This window comes from Symphodus melops (assembly GCF_947650265.1).
Source record: "Symphodus melops genome assembly, chromosome: 9".
Classification (NCBI taxonomy): domain Eukaryota; kingdom Metazoa; phylum Chordata; class Actinopteri; order Labriformes; family Labridae; genus Symphodus; species Symphodus melops.
The window spans coordinates 17733788-17759571 of NC_136699.1; positions in this window are offsets into that span (position 1 = coordinate 17733788).

The following is a 25784-nucleotide window of genomic DNA, read 5'->3' on the forward strand; positions in this document are numbered from 1 at the left end:
ACACATTTTATTCCAAATTCCAAAGTAAGATTGATCCACAATGAAACTAAACTCCAGACAGAATATAGTCTTATGGGGGGAGGGGAGGGGGGGAGGGGGGGAAACATTCAACACACTAAATGTTGAATGTTTTCTCTATACTCTGAGAAATGTAGCATGGAGGCTACCTCAGGTCAGAGTGATACCTCTTCAGGGACCCATAAAGAGATTTGTCAAGTGCCTGTGTCTCGATGTCAAGTGAGCGTTTAAACGAATTGAGCACACTCCCTGACCTGGCATACTTGTCTTGTCAACCTAACTCAATAAAGGCACAACAATCGGATTGAGTCAAGTGGGTTTGACTTATTCCTGTGGTAAAGGTTTGTACTTGTAACCATTCAGCTGGAGTGTTTGTGAGCTCACTGAGGGGCAATTGTCATTTATGGAGATTCATTGACCCTTTACTCATCTACGCAGGCTTACTTTGCATTGAGACTCATGGTGATCCTAATCAGGATTAGTGTAATGTAGAGATTAATTAAAGGATAATTCTGTTATTTTGTAGTATCAGAGATCCTTGTGGCCTGCACGGAGATTTGTCAGGGTATTGGAGCTTGTATTTATCAAACATCTCAGAATTACTCTGAGGCATTATGCAAACAGTTTGTCTGGGACTAGAAAACAGTCAAAGCTCAGATAAACATGAGAGATAATATAAATCTTTCCTCAGGCACATTGTAAGAGGAGTACAACTTGAATGAGACAATTATATAACTGAATTTAAAAGTAGGATGGAATTCATTCTAAATAGAATTATCTGAAAATGTTAAAAAAGTAAATATATATAGCATGTAATGTTTGAGATCTGAAGTTGGACCAGACAAGTCCAGCTGAACATGGGCCCATGAAATGACTGAGATATGAGTCAGAAATGATAAAGCCTTTTAAGCTTCACCTATAAATAGTCAGGGGTGATCAAATACTAATATTGGCTTATGTAAGGTGCACTCAATAAACGTTTACTGAGGTGAAGACAACCAAACACTTTGATCCATCTCTATAGAATTTGTCTTCAACGTTTAAATTGTATTTACACATACAGTGTTTGCAGACTTAATGGGTGACGTTTTAGAGACACCTTTTTTACAGTCAGTATAATTTACAAAGATATATTGTTTTTAGAATCTCAAGGTTTGATTTCTGCAAAGCAAAAAAATACCAATAATTACATCAGAAAATTAATGATTCGTTTTATATAAAGTGACAAATAAAAAAATAAAAAAGTCATTCTGATATCTAATAGGGATGGGCATTTTTAACCTCCTCCACTATGGTTTCTGCAGTGCGTCCCTCATCAGTACTGTGTGTCTGTAGGACAGCAGGGTCCAAATCCCATTTCTGAACGACGAGACAAGTGACGGTAACATGACTCTGTGGTGGTGATGAGAGCTAAATGCTGTTTTGCACAATTCTGCTGTGCTTCCCTCTTACATCTTTTGTTGCGACTGTTCTCAATGCTTGTGGCTTGTTCTCGATGAACACCATCAGCACCTGATAGCTTTCTCCTTCAACAAACTTAGGGGCATATCTCCAGTCAGAAATTGACTTTATTTCATTATTTTTTTGTCTGGGCATGAGGCTATACTTCCTTGCTCTGTTATCATCACAACAACCCGTGCTAACAGGCCAAGTGTGACGTGACACTGTTGTTGTTTGTCTGTACTTAATGTGGTTAACATGATAAAATCATAACGTGTGGATATGCACTTGAAATGATTGAGCACTGTATGGGACAGAGTCACACTGGTATTTAATGTCATATGGCAGCTGTTGTAGAAACTAAGAGCTGGTAATGGCATCATGTTTTAATCACCAAATAAAAAAAGCATACATTTACTGCCAGTCTTCAATAAATACTGTGACTCATCCCAGATATTTGAACCACCTTAATCCTGGGAAGACCGAGGATCAACTACATCTCATCTCTAGATTGGCTGCAGGGGGAATTTTCTAACCTTGAGGAAACAAACACAGAAGGCTGTCAAGATCCATCCCACCTAAATAAACATCTGTGAGCAAATAAACACAACAGATTCATATTAAAGGTCAAGTGTTTAAATCCGAAACGGAAACATGACCGGGCTGTAATCCAACATCTCTCGCTGTGCCAGAGAGTCAGCAGCGATGTTCTAAACAAATAGAAATGTCAGACAAACATGTCTCCACAGGAGGCTCTTTTCATCACCGCAACATGCAAGAGAAATGCTTTAAATGCCAGCCATCAGGGATGAGAGCGAAGGAGACAGGTACAGTAGAAAGAGATTGCGGATCGTATTGCGGATTGTATGTGCCTATAACCCTGCAAGTATGCTGCTTTTATGTTAATTATGTGCACCAGCACATGGCAGGTAAATGTGGATGCTCCTCTTAAAATAATGAGGTCATTTTCTGTACCAGCAGCAACTTAACATAACCTGAGATGGGACCAATCGTATCTTCAGCATGCGTCGCTGTTGCTTCACATTGAACATATTTGATTGTGTGTCTGTTGCACTGGAAGCCAGAGCTCACGCACATTTCCTTCCCTGAACTTGTAAAAATACAAATCAATGCCTTCCACTCCTGTGTACAGTATGAAACTACCACATTAAAAGTGATGTGTTTTCAGTCCATTTTGCCTCTTTCAGTGGAAAAAAAGAAGAAAGTTCTGAACATATCATTTTCCTTTTTCTGTCCATAAGGACATCTGCCCACAGCCATCAAGTACATCCTGGTTCACTGAATCTTTCACTTCATCATGATCTTTGTCTCATCAAATCACATCATAGTTATTTCCCCACTGATGTAGCAGTTTGTCATTGTAGTTTCAGTTGACTGCGTTGAAAATGCCCTAAAACCACCTTATGTTGACTTTCATATTGTATCCTGATTAATTTACTACATGTCGAGTTTAAGTAAAGTGCTGCTTTGGATAATATGGTTAACATAGCCTCGTTATCTGTATTAGTGTAATCACTAATTATAATAGTTACCCCTCATGGATGAATAAATTCCGGGTGTTTAAACAATTCTGAATGTTCTTCTGTGTCTCTGTTATCTTTGAGTGCCGCCGCCTTTGAACAGGAATAAGCGGCAGCAGCTGAAGAACAACTCGGTACCTTAAACTGTGAGCTCGCAGGAGTCGCTAAGCGCCTTATGCATAAAGCAGAGTGTTGTTTAAGAGTTTACTTTGATCTGCAGCAGTGTCACAGACTCACACTCACACACACACACACACACACACACACACACACACACACACAAACACTCGTACACAAGAAATGATAATGAATAACAAACTGCAAAATTCACCATGAACCCCAACACTTTGAAGTTGGTGTATAAAAACAATGCAACCCTACATGAGTGTTTGTTGCTGCTCTTTAATAGAAAAGCCTGTTTACTCTTTAGTAGCTTTCAGAAACTCAACATGCTTGAACAAAAAGCTGAATTTAATGCTAAACTCCATGAAAAGAATAAGAAATCGCCTTGTTGCTGTACATTTTTCACTAAAATGATACCTTCCTCAAATTGCAATGTTTTGCTTCATCACTCTAAATCTCTTCTCTGTCTCTTATAAGCTGAAATCAAGGACGCTGCAGTTGTTTTCTCGAAATGTAGCATCAGTGTAACAGAAATAAGTGATGCACAAGGAGTTACTTCCATGCAAATGTTCGGCTGCTGGGCAGAGATGGTTCTTTTGACCTGTGAATGAGTCTGTAACTTCCCTCTAATGCAGGTTCGCACATTTATATCTATGTGCTTTGACCCAGCGGTCAGCTATCCACTTCTCCAAATGAGCGCAATTACTGCCAGTTTCAGATCGACCTCCTGCCTCTTAAGGTGGGCAACAGGACACAAGGCCAAGTACCAAGAATTCATTTCGGTGCAGGTACAGCTCTTGCACTTCTGCAAAGTTAGTCTGCAGTTTTATTGCAGATCCTTGACTTCATACCAATACACACAATTTGACCATTTAATGTGTATGTTCTTTAACTGTGAAATTGTCAGTGTCAGAAGTAAAGCAGCCAAGAAGAAGGATTGTTTCCTGACTGACTGACTCAGTGACTGATGCACATTTCTGACAGATTCAAAGCGGTCAGATAGAGAAGAGAATTGGACTGACAGATGCAGCAGTAAACAGAAGTGCAGCTCATTGCCACACGGAAGGGATTCCGTGCAAAAGTTGATTCATTAAAAGTTTAGACATTTGAACAACCTTGTATAAATTCAATTATACAACATTTTTTTTCTTTCTTTTTTTCCTGATTTTCTTACAAAAGCACCACGAGCAGAGTTTTTATAGTGTTACCATAGCACATAATTAGGGTGAGAATAAGTAAATGCTTTTTACACAGTGTGCAAACCTTGATGATTTTAAAAATAATAGGTTTCCCAAAATCAGAAAGTCAAAACAATCTTTGACTTGATATAACATTTTCAATCCTATATCTGTATTCAGCTAAAAGTTTCCTGTTCCTCTTATTTTTCCTCTGTCAATGAAAGCCTTTGTTGTAGAGTTTAAAACCGTCACAAATGCTACTATAGATTGTAGCCACAAAAAAAAAAAAAAAAAAGAAAAAGAAAAGACTTTGAAACTTTGTAAATATTTGGGAAGCCTGCTGTAAAGACCTTTCATGCAGAGTGGCATCTCCAGAATAGCAGCACAGAGGTTTTAACCTTCAAAATGTATTTGATTTGCAGAAAGGACAGGTTCATGATTATGCCAAGTAGAGAAAAACACAATCTCTTTCAAAATAAAACAATATTTGGATGAGTGAATTCACTTGTGGTACACTGTGGCTTAGAATCATGGTTTATAGATGCATCACTTTGAGAGCACATCTGACAAGCAAAATGCCCTCAGACAGGGGACACATAGGGACAGCTGAAGCATAACTTTGTGTTTTCGTATAGCACAGTATACACTCTCTGTTAAGGAGTGTGAGCAGGCAGACAGACAGGTAGCAGTTAACTGAATCTGTCTTTCAAAGGTTATCCTCAGTTCTCGCAGACAGTTCATCAAAACAGTTTGCCTTAGCTTCTTCAACACTTTGCTATAAATTTCAAAGCACCTGTGATACATTTGCTTTGTGCCTGAATGGGTGCCATTTGTTTACTGTTACTGTTTCTTTTACCCTGCCTGTATGATTTATTCCAGATTCAGCATCTGTTTGTTACCTAGAGCAAGAACAACTCTTAAAAGATAAAAAGCTTGTCTTCAAAGTCGTTTCATCTCAGTTCAACCCAGTTCATTTTCCGTCTTCCTCTGTCTTTCTGAAAAGAGGAGGAAATCCTGAGTATCATTCTCATAAGCAATCAGGTTTACATCACTCGTTCTGTCATCTTTCTTTATTCAGACATTTTGGAAGTACACATTGTTTGGCAATAACGCCAATGGTTTCAATAGTGTCCTCTTCTAGTGATCACAGTGCAGTAAAATGCACTGATCATGTAGTAATGTCTAAGTGTGTGTGTTAGAGTATGCATGCACACACAGCAAAGGTGTAAATATGAATATCATAAGGCAGAGTAAAAATAGTCCTGCTCTCTTAATTAAACATGTCCTGTGTTTGCATTGCTTTATGGTCGATTGATTTTACTGTTGTACAAATTGCTCCCTCTTCTTATTTCTGTTTTGTCTATCGGAGGAACGTTTGCTCTATCTCTCCATTCTGAGCGAAACAAACAGTCAGTGTCAAATGTTTACGAGCATTGGCAGCTGCAGCGCAGTTGGTAGAGTTGTCGTGTGTTAGGGGTTCGATCCCCAGCTCCTGCGGCAACATGTCCGTTGTGTCCTTTGGCAAGACACTTAACCCCAAATTTCCCCTGCTGCTTCGTCTGTGGTGTTTGAATGGATTAGTCACTTCTGATGATTTCACTACATAGCAACCACTGCCGTCAGTGTGTGAATGTGGAGGTGTAACATGCAGTGTAAGAGCACGTTGAGTATTCAGAAGACTAGAAAAATGCTATACAACAAGCTCAAGTCCGTTTACCATTTACCATCATGTCTTTGTCACATGAACTGCTTCTCAGTCAGGACTGGCCTGTCGGGGTGTTGAGATAAAATGAGTCATTTCTACAATGAATTGCAATGCGGACGTGACCATTGTTCATGAGCCCGACGACTGAAGAGAAGAAACTGTTCTGCAAGAAACATGGACTGCTTGAGACTCTCCCCTCTTACCAGAGGTCAGAGTCTCAAACAGTCCATGTGCAGGGTGAGAAGGGTCGACCACAATCTTACCTGCACACCTCAGGGTCCTGCTGGTGTACAGATTGTGGAGAGATGATATATTGCAGCTGATCACATTCTCTGCAGTGCGAATGACACGCTGCACTTGTCTTTTGCTGTAGCTGCAGTTTATAAGACTGTGATGGAGGAGGAGAGGATGGACTCTATGATGGCTGTGTAGAAGTGCACCATCATGGTTTTTGGCAGGTTGAACTTCATCAGCTGCCACAGGACTTAGATCCTCTGCTGTCCTTTCTTGATGAGGGAGGTGATGTTCAGCTCCCACTTGAGGTCCTGGGCAATGGTGGTCCCCAGGAAGCGAAAAGACTCCACATTAGACACTGTGGAGTCACAGGTGGTGATGGAGCTGAGGGAGGCTGCGTTTTTCCTCAACTTGTACTCCGGCAAGTTGTGAAGTGGAGTCGTTGGTTTCTGGGCTGTTCCATTGTCTTTCAAAGCGACAGTAAAACTTGTTCAGGTTGTTGGCCAGACACAAGTCGCTTGGGGGGTTTTAGGCTTGTGGCTGCTTATATATATATAAGTTTATTTGAAAACAGGGACAGTGCACATTAATAACATTTCTGTAAATGCGCCAGAATTAGCCAAAGGGCTATTTTTCATCTGTAGTCCCCACACAGATGTTAAAGTCATCCTAAAAACAGGAAAAATAGACAGAACAGAATATTAAAAATAAGATAAAAATGACAAAGTAACTGGCCAAGGCAATCTGCAAAACATGCACAGCAGTCAACAACATAACAAGATAACACATCATCAATCAGAAACATCATTTAACACATCCCCAAAACATGCAGTAGCTTCTCCCTGCTGAAGGTGTATTTAGCCTTTTTAAACCTCTCCCTGTCCACACTCCTAGTGCGTGATGCTACACATAAGTCCTTGCAGAAGCCAATGTATGACGTCACAGCCTCTGTGTACTCGTCCAGACTGTTTGTGCCAGACCTGAAAACATCCAGTCAGTAGAGTCTAAGCACGCCTTTAATTCTTCCACAGCTTCACTGGTCCACTTCTTTGATGTCCTCACAACAGGCTTAAGGAGCTTTAATTTCTGCTTGTGTGAAGGAATCAGATGGACCAGGACGTGGTCAGAGTGGACCAGTGCAGCGCGGGGGACGGCGTGATAAGCATTACTTACGGCGGTGTAACAGTGATCCAGTGATTTCCCTCTCGGGCCGGACATTTAATAAACTGTCTGTACTTAAGTTTGTGACTGAGATTACCGAGAGAATTACTGAGAGAACAATAATTAAGGAGTTCGGGTTTGTCCGATCAACACACATTATCTAGTCAGCGAGAGCGTGCGGTGCCTCTTGCAGGTTGACTTGCGGTGGGATGTAAGATGAATGAATGTAGCAAGCTCGCGGTGTTTGTTCTGCTTTAACTTTATGAGCATATCTAGGCGGTCGTACATACTCACTGATTACTGGGCTTGCCACCAAATGTCAAATCACAGATTTAGTTAGAAGCTAAAACTTACTGAGAACTTAAAAGAAAACCAACAATTTGTTTTAATAGCCAATTTGGCCATTAATATCCCAACTTTCTGGCCATTTAGATCAACTACCTGATATATGCTTTGCATTGCCATATTCATAACCTACATTTAACAGGAATAAAATGCACAGAAGCTTCACAACATTCAATAGCTCAATTTTCCATCATTAAAAAAACTAACAAAAAAAAAAACAGGCAGTGTTTTATTTTGTTCCCACCATGGGAAAAAAAATAACTCAGCAGACGGTATAATTATCACCACACGCCGACAGGAAATAACACTATGGAATTACAGCAAAACATTGTAGAGGCCGAATAATATGTCACGTATGTGCATATTTTAACAGTGGAGGAAAACCAACCAATGTATTATTCAATTATTTTAATAATAATTTTATATTAAAATTCACATGTCATTTTATGACACAAATTGTGTTTAGAAATAATGTAACAATGCTGGATGGCCATATTAAACGCATGCAGAGTTTCCGCTTATGAGTTAAATTTATGTGAGATTAATCTAAAGGGCGCTGAATGGCTTGTCCTGCTAAACGCAACTGAGCTCCTTGAGACTTTCACATGACGGCTTCAAGCCTCTATAGGCAGTAGGGATAATTTGCAGTCATCCCTGTACTCGATTACTCAAATTACCTAATGAGTAACTCACAGATTATTAAAATTTATTTTATCGTAAAAAACAAAACAAAAAAATCTCATGTTGGACACAGATCTTCTGGACTGGAATTGGAGACTTTATGCCTGTAAAATAAATGTCCAATATTTAGAGATAAATATAAATAAACGGCGAACAACATAAAGCTATTGTAACCGAGTTTGTATTGTCTGTTGTTGCACTTGCATGTAGGATTTTATCATTTGCTCAATGGTGCCCTCTCCCAGGTCGAGTATATATCAGAATGGTAACCATAGTGTTGTACCATTCTCTGAGAGACGTGCCATAGTAGGTTGCTGTGTGCAGCGTATATGTCTGTATTAACGCTTACAGTTTAATAAATACACTGTGATGTGGATGTATATTTTTATTAGATTATTGTTTGTATTTTCTGTAAGATAACATGTCACTATGACAACATTGTACACACATTAACTAACTATTATATAACTATAATTATATAACTCTAACTATATATATTAACTAACTAGCTAAATAGCCTCCGTGTTGAATTTGTTTTGTGGTGTGCTGCCTGTGTGCGCGATTCTACACGAGCCAAATGAATGACCAGTACTTACTCTGTTCCTGTTCAGGAATAAACTGCAGCGTGAAAAAACAAGAAAGGCTCTCGCTCTTTACTCTACACACAATGCAGAGTCGAGGGGTTTACTGAACCAGCCAGCATATGTGGACTTCGTACTGTGTTGCTTAAGGGTTAGGGTTAACTCTCTCAAATCACAGCCTCGGAGCTGTTGTTCTTCATGATGGCAGCTTGTACTCTGGCTTGACAAACGACCTCAGCTCTCTAAAGCCTTTTCCTTCCATAAAACTTAATGGGAGCATATCTCCAGTTGCCGTTTTGGTAATTAGTAGGCTAACAACGTGTGCTAACAGGGTTTGCAAATGGCGTGACTGCCTGTTTTTTTGCTGCTCTTTTCCAATTGTTTAATTTGCATGTGGTTAGGCATCAAAGTAATTTTTCTATGGTATGCACTTTTAACTGCAAATCATGCAAAGCTACTCTATAGGTTTGAGACTGACAACATGAGATGATGTGGGATTACTGAAGAATATTTGGAAAGACAGCCTGAAAATATTCTATTCATATTATGTTATGAATATAATACCTTACAGAATGTTATTTTTAATATTGTGCTCCCACCCTAACCATTGTTCTCTGTGTTTGTTAAATCACTGTAATCTGATTGCCTCTTCTCCGTGCACACACAGCCAATACGTCTTCTCCCTGAAAATCAGCAGCTCAGTCCACGTTGTCTCTTTCTATTTCTCTTTGCCATCTTCTGCTGTTTTTACACTAGGTCATGTCAGTATGGCATGTTTTACCACAACTTCTCTCATAACAGGTGATCTGCATGAAAAAAAAGCCTTAGCTGCTAAAATTAACCCTGCTGTGACACAATTATACACAACAGCTCTTTACCGACAGCTGTTGAAGCCTTGTGGTTTCTGTCATGAGCAGTCAACCTTTAACATGGCAGAGGACAGATAACTGATAGTTGGGGCTGAACTGTATTGTTTTAACATCCCAATCATAATGTGTCCATGTGCATTAGTCACATGAACGTGCAGTCCAATCATGTGACCCGGGGCATGTCATGCTGACACACAAACAGAAATCATCCGTTATATTGTTTTCTGTCCGTTGTGTATGTAGAGTTGGTTTGTCTATGCGTATACAATGTAGAATTCTGTTTATGATTCAACATGTCACTTTGCCTGTTCTCTTCAAGTGTTGTCTTTATGTTTATGTGTCCCAAATCAAATCAAATCAAATCAAATCAAATCAAATCAAATCAAATCAAATCAAATCAAATCAAACTTTATTTATAAAGCGCTTTTCATACTTTTTAAAAGTAGCACAAAGTGCTTTACATGTTAACATCACATTAAAATCACATTAAAATCATTCCCACCCTCCCCCCATCCCCCACGCATACAGACAGTATCACACTCACAGTCATACTCACAGTCACCCCACGCTCCAACACACACGCGCAGACCTAAACCCATACACACACATGCACACACACCAGCATCAATGATATGGACAGAAGGCTGAGTACGGATGAACCAGGTAAGTAAACGCCAAAGAGGAGCCGTCTGCATCGAGAGCGGCAGATCGGCCGCGGCCATCAGGGGCACCATCACAGGGTGCCCAGGGGAGGCGGGGCCGGGACCCCTGACCTCCACCCAGACACCGCAGGACGGCGCCCAGGCAGCCACAGCTCCCCACCGCTCCCGACACAGAGGGCTCCCTCGGAGGAAACACTGGCAAGAGACGTAAAATACATAAAACTTTTAAAATGAGGCCAAACTGAATAAAGCTAAAACCAATAGAATGATGGTAAGATATAAGTAAACATAAAATGCTAAAATCGTAACAGATAAAATGAATAAATATTATTTAAAAGCTAGACTAAAAAGGTGGGTCTTGAGCCTGCTCTTAAAAATATGAGCGTTCTCTGCGGCCCTGAGGTCCTCCGGCAGGCTGTTCAGTAATTACAATTCTTTTATTGAAATTTAAATCCATGTCCACAAAAAGACTCTGTATTTTTCTGTCTGGATTTGTTTTTTAAATAGATATTGTGATATAAATCACAGAACAAGAAAACAATTGCTGTTATATTTTCTAATATAGTTAATCTCACCTAGAAATGGCTGAGTGATGGTACCTGAGGACAAAAATGGATGTTTTGGCCAATGGAAGAGTCATTTGCACAATAGCACACTACAAAACCAGATGTCTTTCTTATAAAGACCATTTTCCTTGTTTAATGTATTCAGATCTGCTTATATTTCAGTGCAAATTCAAACCTGTGTAAAGTACAGGAGAATGAGGGCACATCGGGTTTGTTGATAAGTACCAGTGGGATCTGGTAACCCCCGTATCCAAGTGATTCAGTAAATGGAAAGAGGAAAGCTCAACCAAGTGCAGAGGAACAGCAAGAGCTCATATTAAGGTGTGTACAATAATCAAAGTTTGCATTCCTATATCAACAAATGATAATCGAACACATTTATTTGTAATTTATCTGATGTTGGACATTACACTCCATCCTGTTTCCTTCTTTAAATATTGAAAATGAAACAAGTGAGCAGCGCTGCCAGCTCAAATAGCCAACCACGGCAGAGATCTTGAATGGTCTACTGTAAATAATGGATGCTCATCTTCTGTTGTCTCTATATCATACACAAGAAAGCTTTTATGCAGTCAAGAAGTACAGTTTAAAAAACTCAATGTAATAGAGCCCAAGATTACTTATTTTTTACTGTCCTCGTGTAATACAGAAGCCTTTGAGCAAACAGCAGACAGAAGAGGCGCTATCAGATAGAAGTGAGGAGAGAAGAGTCAGAGAGGTGTTAGAGAAGACGAGTTGCCTTCAGTTCAGTGAAAGAATGATTGGATAACTGAAGTATTGTTTGAGTAGTGCAACCACCCTCACATACTTTTGTACTGCCCTCTTTCTATGCTGCTTAATGTACAACAAGCACACTTTAAGGCATTCTTCTTCTTTTCTTGGTTCATAAAATCACTTTCCTTCTCATCAGCCTGTACTTTGATATGAATACAAAAAATGTAAAGAAACTAAAGGCACACTCATACGAGCCAAATTGTCACGTACCGTGCTTGAACGCGGTTGCCCCCCATCCCTATTCCCCCGCTGGCCAGCACTCACACTACTACAGGGGCCTCATTTATCAATAGTGCGTAGAAAGTGTTATCACTTACGCACAACCATAGGTCTTCAGTGTTGATAAATCTCACATGTTCTTAACTAGCAGGCTTGTGTATGTTTGGGGACATTTGCATTCAGAAAAGCCTCCAAGAAACCATTTACAGTTGACAACACACCTCTTTGAAAACCATGTGTACAGTATGCATGTACCTCGCCGGAATAATGTTTAAGCAAAGAGAAGGAGCGCCCTAATAAACTATTAACTAAACTACTAAACTAAAGTCTATTCCACGCTAAGTGATTCAAAGCAAGAAGCATTTGCAGCTTGAGCACAACAGAACGCTCCACAATTTCACTCCAGAACAGTATGTTTCCAGCGGCAGCATGGCTTTCTCTGGGGAACAATCAAACAGTTCTCACAACAGAACAAGCCGGACCAAACACATTAGTGCGCTCTTTTAAAAAGTGGGCGGCGCACAAAGTCTCCATATCATCTAATATTGCAAAAATGAGCCATGAGCACTTCAAATGTCCGTGACCAGTCTTTTTCATACTGTAGTTTTGAGACTAATTAAAGCAACATGCCTGTATCAAAGTAGACAAAAACCCTAATCTGGGGTTTTTGATAAAAGAAAATGTGCAACATGCATCTATGTTGAGATTGATTAAGGTGTGCGCTGACATTCATGATTTCTATTTTTTACTTAAGGGCCTGATTTACTAAACGTTTGCGTGTATTAAAATGTGTGCAAACTTGATATCACCAGCAAAAAATGTGCTATCTGATCTACTAACAACGCGCAGTGAGGATTGCGTCTTTCATATGAGCAAGTGCGCTCGTCTCTTCACTCCACATCCCTCTCCCCTGCTGCTGCGCTGTGGTTGGATTGGGGCGGCTCATCACTGCTTGTACCCCCAACTTCAGTCACTGTCGCCATGGTATTTATGTCCGATCAGACACTAGCGCTGACCAGCTTCTGGTGCGCAACAATGGCACGAGTGGCACACACACTGAGCACCAGTGCCACAGAGGACTCGCACCTCCTGCGCAATGTATGACAATTCATTCAAAAGAGGGAGGGAAGAAAAGAGAGGCCCTGTTTAATACCAAGGTTTTCTTATAAGCCACTTTTTCCTTTTGTTATATTCAGATGTATTACTTGAAAATACTGGATGTTCATTTGCCTCTCACTAATACCTATTTTGCGCTTGCAGTCGTCCTGCTTTCCATCCAAACTCTCTGTGATGTAAAACAGTAGAACACCCAAAAGCCTGTCTGAAATACTACCGGCTCCACAAGGTTTGCTCCTGATGTCATTCACAGAAATATTCTTAGTAAATCACCCGCAAAACGCCCACAAACCAAACGTGCAAACTTTTGCAGTGAACACTCAATTTAGTACTCTTTAATTGAGATCTTAGTAAATCAGGCCCTAAATGCTTTACTTCTAATTTTAGTGCTTAAGCATGGTCAGAGCTGGGCTTATATTTACAAACAATTGGTAGTAAAATTTCAAGTTGATGAATTCCACTCTGTGCGTGAGAATGTTCTCACGCACTGTTACCTCTTGGACGTAATTATAAAGCGTGTTTAGTTTAAAAGACAAGGCAGATTTGAGAAGAAAAGGATGCTCAGTAACTCGGTCTGTTGGGACTTGGGTTGGGAACTGGAGGTTCAAGTCCTGGCACGGACCAAGTCTGGAAATTGGTTTGGTAGCTTTAGAGGTGCCAGTCCACTTCCTGAGCACTGCTGAGGTGCCCCTGAGCAAGGCACCGAACCCCAAAACTGCTCTGGAGCGCTTGCTGTGGGCAGCCCCCTCACTCTGAGACCTCTTCATTAATGCATGACACTAGGATCCTGTTTGTGCACAAGTGTATATCTCTATGTGTGTGTTCATGTTCATTAGACAGAGTGTAAAACGAATTTCCCCCCGTGGGATTAATAAAGTATAAATTATAGTTATAATTTTTATTATACATCGGAGTACAACACAAGGAACAGCTACTTTTACTGCCTTTATGGCTTATTTTAAGTCATCGTTGTCAGATATAGCCAGAACACTCCAGCATCCCTCTAATAAAGGCCGTCAATGTTGTGTACCTGCGTGCTTGTGTTTGTGCATGAACTGTTGCATGCCGAAGGGAACACCTTCAAAGGGTGTCAGGGCCGAGGAAATGTACCGTGCCTGAGCAGTGAGCACGTATCAGAGCACTCACACTACTTAAATGAGCAATTTAACTTTCATTTAAATTTAAGGCACAGTACAGACTGCCTACTACAGTGGGTCTCAAACTATGGTACGCATACCACTGGTGGTACGCAGGCTCTCTCCAGTTGTACACAAAGTAATCTCCACAACAGAAAAAACCTCCTGTTCAGCATAATACACTTTCTTTTTTGTTGTACTTCTTGTCTTGTATCTATTAGCTTTGTATTCATATTTAGTGTGTTTTCCTTCTAAATGTAGGTCGTTTTTGCAAAAAACAACTTTAATCTACTCAATGTATACACGCACGCGCACGGACCTAAACACCAGGAGTACGCCGCGCATTTTGGAGAGCCCCACTCGTTATTATGTTATCTAGTTCAGCCCTGAATCAGTAGCAATCAGCTGTACATTAACAATATAATAACGTAGCCATGAGAAGCTTCAGTTTTGATGCATTTACAAGAGTGTACAGACAGTGGACCTTATCTCTCTGTCTCTCTTTGAAGCTGATGTGTTTCTGCACTAGTTTGCTGTGTCTTTACACTCCACAGGAGTTGAGAGATAATTTTTTTTGATAAAGTTTTAAAGATAAAGTTTTGCTATATTGAACACAGAGCCTCATAGTCCAGAGGCTCTGGTCGCAGAGCTTGTGCGCTCTCTCGTGCACAAAGGCAGCAATTTTATGAATAAATGAAAAATAATTTAAGAAAAGGTCGGAAATATATTTTGGTGGTCATAACTGCCCAGGTATCGTCTGTGTGGGGGAAACACTGGAGACTAATTAGTGCCAGTTGTAGCGCTAACCCTTAGTAGGCTTACAGCATGGCAGCCAAAAGCTAACAATAAATGATGTTCTCTTACTAAATACATTTGCCCCCGGGGTATAATGTGTAGTTAACGTGTGGTAGTTGGAGAGCCAAATATTTTTTGGAGGTGGTACGCAGTTCAAAAAGTTTGAGAACCACTGGCCTACTAGAATCAGTTGATAGGTTTTATCATACAGTTTTATCTTAAACAATGCATGAATGCTAGTAGTGGTTGATATGCATAAAAAACAAAACTGAACAAAGAAAAGATTCCATCTAAAAAGGAAGAGGGAGCTTTTCTTCTCGTCAGTACTGTCAGTAACAGTATTTCCAAATCTTATTCATCCCTATCCATGTCCTAATTCTCAATCTCCATTTCTATTGAGATAATTTCTTAGAGGGGTAAGGTTTGTTATTGCTCGCTTCTGTCACTTCTCTTTTTTTCTTTTTTTCGATTTTCTCATTCCAGAGTTGCTGTCATGTTGTCTTTCTCTCTCCTGCCACTCTGCCTCCACAAAAGCTAATTGTGTGAAATTATTCTGTCTGCCTGCAGTCATTGGAAGTCTATTGTAAGTAGTTTCTTTTTCAATAAAAGTGACAACGTTTCATGCTTTGACTTGAAGCTTGTCAGGAAATTACATCTTACTAGTTACTGGTCTGCTTTTATTTCAACTGCTCAGCAGCCTTAACTGCTGCTGATTAAACTAAAAATGCTGAGCACTTAAACATTGTGCCCAGTCCATAACCATGTCTTTTAAAAGTCCTTCTGGAGGTAATGTCATATATATATATATACTGTGATAATTATCGCTATCGACTGATACAACATTTTTTGTCATATTACCCAGGCCAGAGGTGAATATATTCCAAGAAAACAATTTGATCATCATTAATCAAATCTAATCTAATCTTATATCATCCTTATTATATTTCATGTCAGGGGTGTCAAACTCCAGTCCTGGAGGGCCGGCTTCCTCAGACTGTTAGATGTCTCCCTGCTTGGACGCAGCTGAATCCAATGAGTGACTCGTTATCAGGCTTCTGCAGAGCTTGATGACAACACATTGGTGTAAAGCAGGTGTGTTAGAGCAGGGAGACATCTAAAAGTCTGAGGAAGCCGGCCCTCCAGGACTGGAGTTTGTCAGTAATGTTAATGTTGCCATGAATGATTAACAAAAACTGGGGATGAAATGCTGAGGTGGACAGTGTCCTTTTTCCAATATAGCACAATAACATACTTTTATAAAAAATGCAATACAACGAAAATATGAATAATAAGAATAACAATTCAAAAATATAAACTGTGTGGTCCTCAAATACAAAATGCAAAAAAGATGAAGACATAACTGAATGGAAAAAAACAGACTAACACCACACACATACACCAGGGCGGTAGGTTTGTTTTTCCTATAGCATTGGCGACAGAGAGGTTGATACCATTGTAATAGATGCTCATCTGTGTTGAGCTGGGCTCATATGACACTGAGCCAAGCCATTTCAGCTGATAGACTATCATTGTAAGCATTGTCACGAGGAGGCGGAGCCCTGTGGTCAGTGAGCGTGTAGGATCGCCTGGCTCTGCTCATCAAGTTAGAGTGGAGCGGGCACTTTGATTCAATGCATGCTTCTGTCACAAATCACTCTGTTATGTTACTTTCGTTTACCCAACATGTGGTGGGTACGTTGAACAAATTCACCCGACACTGCACAAAAAAACACACATTTTGTGAGTGTTTTTTATCCATTAACATCCCTGACACCACACTCACCTGCCACTTTCTGTCTCTCACAAGAAAGAAGCAGAACTCTGTTTCCCTTTGTGACATTGCAATTGTGTTTAACAAAGGCTGGGGTTGGATCACTTAAACACAATACAAATATGTAAATTAAACAGGAAAAACCCTGACTGCTGGGGAATGCTGCAAGCTGGGTTTAATGGGAGGCCAAATGGAGCATTAAAGTGGGTAATAAAGGGGTATAAAAATATTTATCCTGTGAGCTTCTTTAAAAAAATCATTTTGTCGAGCCTTAGATCTGTTCAGATTTCCTGGTTTGAGGAATAGTGAGGGATGTGAATTCACCATTTGGCTGTTTAGAGCTAAAACAACTGTTTCTATAGGGGCTCCAAAAATATGATTTGGCAACAAGTAGAAGTTCAGTATTGTTTTACTGTGTCTGCTGCATACAGCTCTAACATCTGGATATTATACAGATGTTGAAGCTGTGAAGCTATGAGCCATATGAGTACCTGAGGTTGTTTGAGACAAAGTCAAACACAAGATGTTAAAGTTTGTTTTCTGTCTAGCCCACTTTAATCATGTATTAGTTGACTCCATCCCTAGCTCTTGTTCCCATTTTGTTCAAGCTTTAATAATACCACTATCTTTAAATGACTTAAGGGAGTTGTACATTTTTGAAATAAATGTTCTTTGGTGTGTTTTTAAAGAAAGCCCAGCGACCCATCCTTTGTGGGGAGTGATGGGAACTGGAAATTAGCACAGGAACAGGAAAAAAAACATCTAAGTAGAAGAAGTCCAAATATAGTGGAGGAATGAATAAGAACGACAAAAAAAGAAAAAAAATGTCTGGCATACAAATCATAAAAATAATACTTATTTTCTGTAGTTGGATGTAAAGGTGCAGGGCACTACAATTTATTTGTTAATGTTTGAGCCCGGGTTGATTCAGATAAAACAGTAAAAACTGTTTCTACGTTGCTGCCAGATTTCAAAGTCAGGAGTCTTTGCCTGCACTTATATGTTTGATTGTCAAAGATATGGACGAGTAAGACAGGAAAGGAAATGTGTGGCAAAGAGAGAAACTACAAGCTGCACAAGAGAGTTAAGTCAGTATAAGTCATCAGTATTTATCAATACGTGTTGACTTATACTGACTTATCAAAGGAGTGGCTTCCAAACAACTCTGTGACGGGCCCCAGCCAGAGCCCTTACCTAAACACTATTGAGCATCTCTGGAGAGACCTGAAAATGGCTGTCCACCAACGTTCACCATCCAACCTGCTAACATTTTGAATCAAACAATCATACTTTTATTTTTTATTTTTTTGGGGGGGGGGCTTTAAATTATTTTCTGATTGAGCATCTTAGCCCCCTCCTTCTGTCATCACCTCTGACAGTGGCTGTGATTACATGTACACAATCCAAATAAAAGCCTGATCCGAATAAAAACGCTGCATGTAAACATGTCAATCAGAACAGACTGATCAGATCAGACTCATTCCGATTGAGAGGGGTGGTTTATGCCGATCATTGTTCGGATCAGGATCCATGTACACACTCGATCTGATCGTGTCTGCCTGACTGGGGTCAACCGGTCCTGACTGCGCATGTCTGCCCCAGTGAAGTGACGTGTTTCCATCAGAGCCTGCTTATAGTCTGTGATCAGAGCGCACAACTTCATAAACGATCGCTGTGTCATTTAAAAGTTTAGTCTGGAGCGATAGTTGCCGTCTTTCCTTGCGAGCTACAGTAACATCTCTGATATTAACAGATTCATTGTAAACTGTTCATTCATATGATATCAACGTTGTCGCGCAAGCATTAAAACTGATTCCGCTGATTCCATCTGCCCAAAAAAACGACAGCTGAGACAAACGATAATGCAGTGTTAGAAGAATAAAAGTGAACTCAGAACTAAAAATTAGTACAGCCGGATTTTAAAGTAGCTTAATGTCAAAAAGTGGCAGCAGCTCATTCAAATTTAATGTATGTTTACAGTTGATCATTAATGTGAGTAGAATGTTTAGTTCAATAATCTAACCAATATGATCACGTTTAGACAGTCACAACCATGAGGACATGAACTATAACAAGTTAAAAAGTCAAACAACGCTGCAGAAAATGGTTCAAATGTCTGAAAGGCGCATATATTACAAAGTTTACATTACTTTTGAATGTATCTTCCATTCTTAGGGTGTAAAACAAAGCAGAATTTAACGTTTTCCACGGGTCATTTTTGATGATTGTTTATAAACACAGGCTGAGATGTCACTTCTTCTTCTGACGTTTCCAGCAGATATGACAGGTAGGACCAGTCTGCGCATGTCACAAGGGTTTTATTATGATTAAATGCCGATGCATGAACACGCACGGCATAATCTGATCATGTTATTTAGCGTTCATGCAAACAGTAAAGTAGGGTTTTAATAGTATGGAGGCACTAACACATCAAAAACTTCAGATATAAACAATGTGTCTTGTTAAAAACTAGTTAACATTTTACCGATGTTCTGATGTGAGGTTTGCATGACTTTAGCAGTAATACTGTAGAAACTTCTTATTGCACGAATGCTCAACACTTTGGGGCTGCCTGTGACTCACACAACACTTTACTGTGTGTGCTGCACATCAGTGGCACATCTACCCTTTTAGTCTGTTTATGAAGCCACAGCATGAACGAGCCGCGCTGCTTATAGCGGGAATAAACATATTTTAAATCCACCTTGTTGGATTGAGTGTTATGTAGAGGTATGTGCCAGCAGTAGTGTTCCTTGTATGTCTACATCTCTTAGCTCTCTGTCCGCTGAAGGTGATATCAGACAGACTTTGGTAAAAATGGAAAAATAGTCATCCATAATGAGAAAACTGGAAGAAAGGAAACAGAAAAGCGGCAGCATTGCATGCTTCAGGGCACATGATTGGCATCCTGTGTGCCACGATATGACTTCTACAGATGCACACATCACAATCATGATGACATCGTTCAGCCAGTGGTCTCCAAACTTTGAAAATAACAAACACAGGGGAGATGTCCTGAAAAATGTTAAATATTCTAGTTATCGATAAAGCATTCGTAATTGTTGTGGTTTTCATTTGGTACCAATTTGAATTTTGCTTCAGGATGACTCATGCTTTAATAATTAATATAATGAGAAAAATCACTTAAGTTTTATAGCAATCATTTCTAGAATTATTCATTTTTAAATCAAATAGAATGCCTCATTAGTGTAAAATAAAGAAATTACGCTCATCAAAGACCGACATTAAAATGTGTTGATGCTTGATTGGATCGACACGCTCTGTGCTCTGTAAGAAGACATGATGTAGCAGACTGAAAGCCATGTGAGTCGGCAACTAAATAACATGCAAATTGAAGGCAGCAGTGAATTACACTCTGAGGAGTTGTTTGCCCTGTGGAGAGTGCCCCTGGCAGCCAGTGTGCCAGCACGCATGCAGGGCCACTGAGTGAGTATGAAACCATTTGGCCTGCTGCCTCCAATTCCAAACATTCAGAGCCTCTGATGGACCACTCTTCTGTAAGAGTGCTTACTGTCCACTTTGAATAAATGAACTAGATTTTTCTTTATACACTTCGACTTCCTGAATTCTCCGGTCTGAGGATTCATTTTCTTTTCCTCCTGTTTCCCAGAGTGCCAAAGTTTGTCAAAAGAACATCTCATTTTGAAGACGAAATGTGATTTTATTTCACGTTTCTCCTCAAGCTTACGATGCGGTCACACTGGCCATCCATATCGTGCCCAAGCACGCTTAAACCCGAAAGTCCAGTTTGTTTGACCAGTGTGACCACTTCGTTCCGTACTCGGGCACAGTACACTTACTTGGCTTTAGTATACTTTGGAGAGATGAGCTTTGGTACTGTACACTTCATGCATGAGCACGCTGACAGCCTTCATTAAGGATAAATCCAGAGTGATGTGGTGTTATCTGACTCAAATGACTCAAAACAAGTCACCAAGTAGCTGTCATGTTCTCCATGTTCTCTGATGTGCGGACGCAGACTCAAATGCGTGTCTCTTTAATTTTGTAATTAATTTACGGCTGTATCTGATTAAAGTGACTCATAATAAGCCGCAAAGTCAGTAAAGTAGCTGTCAGTTTCTCAGTGTTGTTCTCCGATGTGCAGACGCGGACTCGACAGCGCGTCCCTTTCTTAGTTTATTCTTTTCTGTCTGTATATAAACCGAGCACGCTTCATAATAACATAAAGCATGCGTGTGCTGTATTACGCGTCATGTCCAAGAGGTTATCGTGCTCAGACACGGTTCGTCCTGATGCAGTGTCACCGCGGGCCATGCTGGTCAGTGGGGGAATGGCACTAACTTTGAATTACTGTGTCACTATGAAACTCCCTTTAAAGCATTCTTCTCCATCTACACTGCACTTTTTTACACCTTCAAGTTTTTGTCTCAAAGCGATTGGTAACTTTAATTTACGGCGCACAGAAAAAAAAAAGCAGTCCAATTATCTCACAGGCTTCAACAATGTAACACATTAATGGTTCAGCATGAAGCCAATCTATACGATTGCAGCTTCACTGTCAACTCTCTGATTCATCCTCATTAACCCCTTTTAAAGTTCCAAGGTCAACTGGGGTTAATCAAGAACACACAGGCACACAGCGACTAAACTATGATTAGCCATTATTGGAAAAGTGAGCTACATCTATCTCTGTGGTCTTTTTTTAAATCCATATCATCCATCATGGTGACATCCTACCAGACATCTTACTGACTCTACTGGCACGTCAGGTTCTGTTCTATCATAGAGCAGAAAGATGCTCATCAACAATGCTCAGCAGCAATAAAAACAATATGTAGATATGTTGTATTATTACTAGAGGGAATGTTAAAACATTTACTCAGTGGGAAGAGGGTCTTTTTGCCCATAGTGTGATAATTAAAATAACTTGTTCTTTGGGGTGCTGGTGGTGCAGTGGTTTGTGCGCATGTCTCCATATATGGAGGCCATAGTCCTCAAAGTGGGCGGCCTGGGTTCGATTTGAGCCTGTTGCTGCTTTCTCTCTCTGATTTCTATCTCTGTCCACTGTCTTATCACTCCAATAAAGGCACAAAAAAACCCAAAATAAATCTTAAAAAAAAATAAAAATAAAAATAACATGTTCTCCCCCTGTACCATAATTATACAGCAGCTCTGAAGTAAGGACCTTGTAAATAACGTCATTTCATGGTCAAAAGCCTGGCTGTGATACAATGACCAAGGTGTGAGGGGGCTTATTTGTGCTTCTTTGTTCAGAAAGATGAAAGCTAATAATAAATTGCAGGGAACACACATTTCTTTTCAATAGAATGAGCAACTCACTGGGGCATGAAATCATTATGAAACTGTGGCACATGGGAGAGATGGCAGGCGGCGGATGAGAACTTGCTCACTTGCCGTCTTCTTCTGAAGAAACCCGCCCAGGTTGTAATCAATCGATGATCATGGTGTTTTTGTTTGGCCATGATCAAGAATGGTTGTTCAGAGGCCACTGTTCCCTAATTCCCCCCAGTGAGAAAGCACACCAATTAGTGACGAATACATGAACTGATGAAACATACAAGCTTATATCATGTTTGACATTTCTGTTCTGGCTTCAGAGATAGCCATCAGATAAGAAGGAGCCTTTGGCCCCCATAATTTAGTCAATACAATTCTTTTCTAGGAAAGTTAAAGACAACCAAACACTCCACATCTGAATGCATGTCAACATGTGCAAAGGTGAAGGTGCCACAAAGGCAAGTTCTTGTGTGTATAATGCTGCTTATCACCCAGTCCATTGATGTTTTAAACAAAGAAAAACCTTCAACATGAAGAAAAAACGATCTGGAGACTCTGTTTCATCTGGGGAAAGTTATCTTGGAACTGATTCAATGCCTTCTCTGTGACTGAGATGATACATTGGACACAACTTTCCCTGAGACTGGGCATTTCAACAGCTGCGAGCCAAATAGTGTTTCTGGGTTTAGACACTAAAGAAAAAATAAATTGTGTGCAGCATAACCTCGCCTGAGTAATCACAACCCAACCAGCTCATTCATTCTTTTTAAATATGATGCTGGCTTTATTTAATTTTGTATTACAGCAAACAAATTGATCAATAAAATAATCCTGTTAAAAACTATTATCTCTGTGGCTACAAGCATCTAATTCAAATGCTTGCGTACTATAAAATTCAATTAAAAACACATAAAAAGTGGTTACATTCTAATTCAATATCACAGTTTGGTATTTAGCAGTTGAATATGTTTTCATACTGTGTGATAGCCACATGGTAAATAGATGAGGGGCTTTGTCAGACTAGTTTTTGCCTGTTCATGGTCATGACAAAACCAAAAAAAAGTTACCGTTAGATAAGACTCCGTCCTTGATTCTGTAACAGGACCTGACCTGCACTTTGCAGATCAGCCCTCAGTAAGTGCTCTCCTCACGTTTCCCACTCTCTTATTTGTTGCTTGCTGTGATGGTAGCTTTTACTTGGGATCAACAGGTGGCACCAGCTTGAGGAATCTCAATCTCCACTCATGTTTTTGTCTGATAATCTCTGCCATGGGGTCATCAAAATGCAGTGTATCGCATAGTATGAAAACACATATTCAACTGCTAATGAGCAAACTGTGATATAAAATTAGAATGTAACCATTTGTTATGTTTTTAATTGAATTTTATAGTATGTAAGCATTTGAATTAGATGCTTGGAGCCACAGAGATAATTTTTACCAGATAGTTTACTATTACTGAGATGATAAGATGAAGTGTCAGCTATCTTTGCCTTTTCTCTTCTTGCTGTTATAAATGGTTAATGATTGTATGATACGCCAGTTTAGCATTATATAGCACGTACTGCATATTAATGTTGTAATATTTGTTAAAATACTTGAGTCATAACTTCTGTGCCTGATGGCCACCATCCTGCCTGTTATCTGAACCTCTGAGATCTCTGCACAACCTCTGTGTAGGTCTGCTGTTTTAGAAAGATCAGAGCAGATAATCATTGATAGCAGTAACATCATTGCTGCATGTCTCTGAGTATTCAAGAAAAAAACAGGTCAATTTAATAAAATGTGATTAGATTTATCAAGGAATCATATCCAACTCTGTTCCGAGTACTTTGCTTGTTTACTGAGATGTAAACCAAGAGGAATAAAGTACACTGATAGTAGAACAAGCCACATATGCAAAATGAACAGAAATGAAAACTGAGCTCTTTAAACTTGGAATATTTGAAGGATTATTAACTGCAGCTATCATCTGTTAACAAAGCGTTTCCATCTCATAGAATTTACACCTCAAGTTATGGCCCTTGTGATATCTGAATACAATCAGCCATATGAATGGTCAGTTACAAAAAAAATAACGAGCACCTAAAGACCTCCCCTCAATTCAGCTGCTGGCCTCTCTGAAATGATCTGCTGCCCCAAACAGCACTTAGAGAGCATCATGTAGCAGCGTCTTCAGACCATGGAGTGTTAAAATGTCGAGTGCAGTGTTTAAGCTGAGAGCTGCATTAGGCCCATCTTCTTGTAGCCCCAAATGCTTTGAGCTAAAAGATTAATCTAGAACAGAAAAGTGCTGCACTGCAGAGGGTTGTCTGAGAATTAGCCGCAAAACTTTCTTGGCTCATTTAACCATTGGAGAGCTAACCCCAAGATGACACCCTCAGAAGCACTGACTTAGGTCTCTTCTGGTGGGTTGAGGTTTAGTTTATGCAGTCAATTTGTTGTCTATCAGTTTTGCCTTGGGGAGAAGAGTAATGGTGTCATCATGGGGAATAATCAGCGGAGTGGAGAACATTAGAAAGGAAGTGTTATTGAGCTATGTGTTACCCTTCTTGTTTCTTCCTGGGAGAACAATTACTCTCTTTGACTAACCGATGATTGAGACAAGATGTGGTCTCAGTGTGTTTAATAGATGAGTCTTGTTTCATGCAAAACAAGGTGAGTTTGCTTCTAAAGAGGATGCTGTTCTGCCCCCCCCAAGTTTCTGTAAGTTTTTAAAGAGCATGTTTCCTGCTCCAGAGTTTTCCTCCGCGGGTAAGAAGCCTGAGCAGCAAAACACATTTCAAAGCAAATAGTAGAGCAATGTCCCCATCAGTGGTGCTGTGCTGAACTGTAACACAAATCCATTCATCCATGCAGGGCCCCCACAGCTCAGTGCAAGAAGCACTCTTTTCAGACAGAAACATACATTATATAATACTCAGTATCTGTGTTCCTTTATTGAATATAGCTTATTCAAATATTGAATAGAATTCATCCAGCGTCCTTTTGTATTCTATTCGGTGAAAGACGCTCCTGTGGGAGTGCGGGGTACATAGTACATACAGCTCGGCTCATGATCTTCTGACACAATGGTGATTACTCATTTCTTTTCAGCCTGTATGACGGGTTCTTTCTCTGAATTGACTTGAGTTCTCAACTCAAAGTCGTCCAAACCTCTTGACTGCAAGTTGAAACAGTTTCTTGGTTTAGGCAGAGGCTACGTACGTCACATCCTATATCCATGTAGCCTACGCTCACATATTATTCTGCTGCTCAGACATCCATTGAGTTTATTTTCCATTGTGCTCAATAAACTAAGAAATAAAAACAACTTAATCATTAGGTCTCGGGGTGCTGGCTGGCCTATTCGATTGTTTGCACCCCGTGTACACAGGCTGTGACCTACTGCTCCCGCAAAACTACGGTACTCTCTGTTTTTTCTGAATCTTGTCACATCTGAATACAGGCATACATATATATATATATACACACCGTGTATATATAAAAAAAGATGTTTTATTTCAGTGTGGGAAATCACTCATTTTATGTGATGTTACACATGTAAAGAATGGCTGACGTGGTGGACAACAAACGCTTCACACTGCTTC